Source organism: Callithrix jacchus, chromosome 1 (genome assembly GCF_049354715.1).
Source record: "Callithrix jacchus isolate 240 chromosome 1, calJac240_pri, whole genome shotgun sequence".
NCBI classification, from domain to species: domain Eukaryota; kingdom Metazoa; phylum Chordata; class Mammalia; order Primates; family Cebidae; genus Callithrix; species Callithrix jacchus.
In genome coordinates this window covers 87,207,194-87,212,797 of record NC_133502.1, presented here as the reverse complement: position 1 = coordinate 87,212,797, position 5,604 = coordinate 87,207,194, and positions in this window count along the sequence as shown.

The following is a 5,604-nucleotide window of genomic DNA, read 5'->3' as shown; positions in this document are numbered from 1 at the left end:
CCTCTCTCATGCTTCTTCCAGTCATGGCAGAAAGTGAAAGGGGTGTGGGCATGTGCAAAGAGATCACATGGTGAGAAATGAAGCAAGAGAGCGAAACAAAGTCACTCATCCCTGTAGGAGGGCATTAATCTATTCATGAGGCATCCACCCGCTCACCCAAACACCCAGTGGGCTCCTCCTAGCACTGTTACATTGATGATCAAGTTTCAGCATGAGCAATTCTACCAATGTTTGTTTCATGCATTTTGGGGTTCTGATTTTTGGTGTCTGTATGGTTATATGTATTTTATAGTCTTGATGCATTTATAAGTTACCAGTATATAATAATCTTAATTCATTTCTTGTAACAATTTTTGACTTTGTCTATTTTAGCTTTGTGTATCTACTGTAAGTTTTTGTTTTGTAGTTACCATTCAGCTTATATAAAGCATCTTATACCAGACTATTTATACTTGGTAACAGCCTAACTTTGATCACATAGAAAAAAGTCTCCACTTTTACTCCATCTCCTTGCCCTCTATTTCAGTTTGGATGTCATAATTTATATTTTTAATTCTATGTCCCTTAACAAATTATTATAGCTATTATTTTTAATACTTATTTAATCTTCATACTAAAGATACAGATGATTTACATACCATCATTGCAGTATTTAGATATTCGGAATTTGGCTGGGTAGTTACTTTTAGCAGTGAGTTTTAAACTTTCTTATGTTTTCGTAATACCAATGAGCATTCTTTTCTTTCTTTCAGCTTGAGGAGCTTCCTTTAGGATTTCTTGTGGGACAAGTCAGCTTTTGTTTGCCTAGAAAAGTCTTTATCTCACTTTTATTTGTGAAAAACAGCTTGCTTTGGCAGGTACAGTATTCTTAGTTGGCAGAGTTTTTATTATTTGAGATTTTGAATATACCATCCTACTGTCCCCTGGCACATAAGGTTTTTACTAAGAAATATGCTGCTAGCTTTATTGGAATTCCCATATATGTGATTTCCATCTATTCTCTTGCTGCTTTTAGGATTATCTCTTTGTCATTGATTTTTGATAGTTTGATTACAATATGTTTTATAATAGTCTTGTTTGATTAGAATCTGATTGGAGACCTTTCATCCTTATACCTTGATATTTATATCTTTCCCTGTCGGGGTCCGGCACGTCTGCTGGGGGACTACCGACCTGCGGGAGTCCCCGAGACCGCCAACGTAGATGTCTCGTTCAACCTGAGAGAGAGAGTGTGCGGAAAAGAAAGAATATAGAAAAGTAGAGTCTGGAGGGCTGCATGAAGATTATGGCCAAAACGCAGCAAATTTATTTTTTTGGGTTACAGCTTTTATACCTTTTGTCTTGTTTACATTTACCTTATCTCAGCAGAAAGAAACAAAGGGGAAGACAGAAAGGAAACAGAAACTCCATAAAAATAGTTATCAGGGGCTTGTGATATCCTGCTCAGGAAGCAGTTTAAGGGGGCTAGTGGTAGTAGTTTACATTTCAATGATTTTACATTCCAAAGATACAATGGCACACTTAAGGTGGCTGGTTAAACCTGTTTTTCATCAGGAGCTAAAACAAAGGCTTGGCTCCAGGGAAAATATGGGCAGAGGTCTCTGCTCCTCTTAGGCATCTTAATTGCAGCAAGTTTATTGCTCACACAGAGACTGAAGGGGGACATGGAAGCAGACAGCACAATGTCCTCATAAACTGCAGGCCTTTGCTTTGCATTCTGTTGTTGCTTTTAGTGAGTCAGCTTACGGCCCTGTCTCACTCGACAATCCTCGAGGTGAGGAAATGCAGTACAGGTCCAGCAGCCAAACTGAGGCAAGTCATGAGCCCTTGGCACGAACACCACATTTCCCCAGGTTTAAGATTGCCTGAACCAGGAGGTAGAGATTGTGGTGAGCCGAGATTGTGCCATTGCACTCCAGCCTGGGTAACAAGAACAAAACTCCATCTTAAAAAAAAAAAAAAGTTTTCTGCGATTATTTCTTTAACAATGTTTTACTAGGGGCTAGGTGTATGGGTGTTGGCCTGGAGGCTAGGACTGTTAGGGTTGACCTTTGTCTGGGGGCTGCAGGTACAGGCCTGAAACTTAGTCCACGGGAGTCATCTTGGAGCTTAGGTCCATGGGGGATGATCCGGTGCTGGAGTCTATCAGGATGGGACTGGGCTCTGGGTCTGCTGTAATGTGTTGCTGCAGGGGACAATCTGGAGGGTGAGCTTGTGAGTGCCTGTTTAAAGATGAGAGCTGTAGGGGTTGGCCTGGTCTTGGGGAAGGTCTGAATCCTAGGGCCACGGAGATTAGTCTGGTGCTACAAGTAGTCCAGAGCCATTGACTGCTTGGCCCTGTGGTGGGCCTGGAGCCTGAGTCTGTGGGGGATAGCCTATAACTGGGGTTTGTCCAAAGCCTGGGGCTACTGATCAGTACAACTGGGCTACTACTACCCCAATTGTCCTTCCTATCTCCTCAGTGCTTCTTTTCGTAAACTCCTACCTGGTTTCCTTAGTTCTTGTAAAGGTGGTTTTATGCATGTATAGTTTTTCCAATTGATGTTTCTGCAGGGGAGCAAGTGCTAGAAACTCCTATTCACCATCTTGCTTACAGCCTTCTGCCCCAGGCCTGAAGTTCTCTTTAATCACATGTTTTACGTTACTTCTTTCTCGTCTCCAGGCATTTGGAAATGATTTCTAAGAGATACGTTTTTTGGCTGGGTATGTAATTTTTGTGAACCTATGCTGTTCTAACTGATTCTAACTCCTTAGGCAAGAAAGGCCCAAATGCCCCTAATTGGATCCATGGTTGTATTGTGCTTTATGTACAGGAGCAACTTAAAGTTAAGTTTAAAAAAATTAACCTTTTTATTACAAAGTTTAGTACTATTACCCACCAGTTTTATTTTTATTTTACCTCATATTTTTCTCATTCATTGCATGGATTTGTGGAGGCACTTTCCTGACTTTTTCACTGTGGGCTGTGTTGTAGTCACCTTGGATCAATCTCTGGCCCTTTGGTCATTGTGTGCTTTGAATCTAAACAGTGAGTCCCAGTTTTATTTCATGCATGAGCTTCCTTGACAGAAAATCATTATGCCTTATTTCCTTGCTTCATGCTTGGAAGACATGGATTTAGCCTTCGTATTCCTGACTGGATGCTTTAAATGAGTCAGATGCATCTGCTTTAAACAGGTATTGACTCAGAAGAAATAAGGGAATAATCTGTAAAGCTCAACCCAAAATGAAGTCTTTGTTCTTGCTAGTAGCATATTATTTATTTAGATAGATTGAGATTTTCCTACACGTGTTTAAGAAGTTAATCTCAATTTGGATGTGATTAGTAATAAGAATTTCAAATCTATATTTCATCTGGGTTTCTTGCAGTGTAATTATGTCTCTTGTTTGTTTGGGAATGCTAAAACAATCATTTTACTGTAGTGTATTGAATACTTTGACCGTACTCCTTCTTACTTAAAGAAACACATGTAAATAACAGCCATGAGAATCTCAAATATATTGAAATATATTTCTAATATCATTGTGAATGTAGAAAGATAAAATTATAGTGCTCAAAAAATATTTAAAAATTCTAGTCCAATATCCTCATTTAGAGAAAGAAACAGGCACAGAAATGTAGAAGCAAGTAAATAAAATTAGTGGTATGACCAGAATTAGGTACTTTGTTTATGAAAATTTTAGTCATTTTTGAGGTGAGGTAGGACTGGTGGGGCGTAAAGGAACATTGTCATAAAACTGTGAAGAACCTACCAAGGAAAAAAATGCCTCTAGAGGTCTCTGCTTATTGAATTCTTAAAAAATACTCATGATATATTTGGTTGGCTAATAACATACACGTGGATTGTAATTGGTAAGTGTTTCGACATTTCTTTTTCTCTGTTCTTTCTCTTCCTTCTCCACATCTATCCCAAAGCAAAGGCATTTTATTTTGCATTTTGGACCTGCTGTCTGCTTGATGGTGTTCTCTCTTGATTTATTTATTATTGTTTGTAAAGAAGAGGGAAATTTTGAAGCATGAACTTGCATGTTATCTTGATTTGGAGGTCTTCTGGCCCAGTATGGAAAAAGTTAAAATAATCTGGCATATGTTTATATATATTTAAGTGTCTCAGTTGGCTTCATTTGTGCAATGAGGTCCCAGGATCCTTTGAGACTCCTACATACATACAGGAAAGAAAAACATCTGCTGATTTGACTGAAAACTCCTTCTGGCCTTCCCTATGAAACTCAGGTGAAACCTCCAGCAAGTAGAATTGTAACAGGGTCATTCTGTTACACCAAGCAGCCTCTGAGATCACAGGAGGAAGAAATACCATAGCAGGATATACAGTTGGGAAGATCTTCCTGCCCACAAGAAAATAAAAGAAAAATGAAATTAATCATCTTCATCTTTTCACAGAATTTGCTAAGAAATTAATTTCAAATTAACACACTCATAGTTTTTGCCCACCATGTTCAAAACACAATATGGGTGCTTATAAGAGATGTGGTCTTTTACAGGGCACAGTTACCATAAGGCAGCCACACCAGCAGACTGAGTATTTATGTTAATGATGAACCTATTATGCTCCTTCCCCATGAAAACAGATCCGGACCCTCACCTCCTCACCTACTGCTGCCGAAGGCTCCTGGAATTTCCCTCTCTCACCCCCACCCTTCGCCACTTTTGTAGATGTTCCTCAATCTGACTCCATCTTCCATCAGTCTTCTCCTCTTCAAACCCTTTCTCTGTACTCTCTGGAATTCCTGATCAGTGTAGTTTCCATATAGACATACTTTACTTAAACCTTCCCTTCCATTTCTTGCCTTAATTGAAAATTGATCCCTTTCTATTCATCATCTAACATCCAATTACATATGCCTCATTACTACTTCCAAATAATTTCTTCTTTATCTACCTTCGAAAAGCCTAGTGACTCTGATGTTTGTGCCCCTGGTAATATTACCCTCATTGTATTAGGGCTTCCCAGATAAACAGAGCCAATAGGACACACACACACACACACACACACACACACACACACACACGTATTTATAATTAAATAAGAAAGATATATAGATGACAAATCCTCATTTCCATAATTTGTCTTGTGATTGTAGCTAGTGTTTATAATTAGCTTCTTCCTTTACCAGTTCTGTATTCCTAGTTCCTCTGGTAAGCCCTCCAGCACTTCATGGCTTTTGCCTTATGTGGTGGCCCAAACCTTCATTCCGGAAGGGTCTAGGCCATGGGTGTTCCTGCCTGGATTGGTTTGTTGTAGTTTTCCAACAGCAGGCATGATAATATTAAAAGGTGCCTCGAGGGACCTCCTGTAGTCCAGACATACTCTTTGTCATCTCCATTGTGCAATTGGTAGTCAGGATTAATCACCCCAACCAGCACAATGACTCCCTTCTTTGCCTGTTGATTCAGAGACACTAGTAATCCAAAGTGGCCAGGTGACAGTCTTAACTTCCAGTTCAGCAGAGTTATTGTTGTGTCACCTGATAGGGCATTCATCCCTCTGTTCCTACAACCTCTAGGCCAGCAGAGCATAAGATTGTGGGAACAGGAAGTCAACATTTGCTAATGAGTGGCACATGCCTGTAATCCCAGCACTT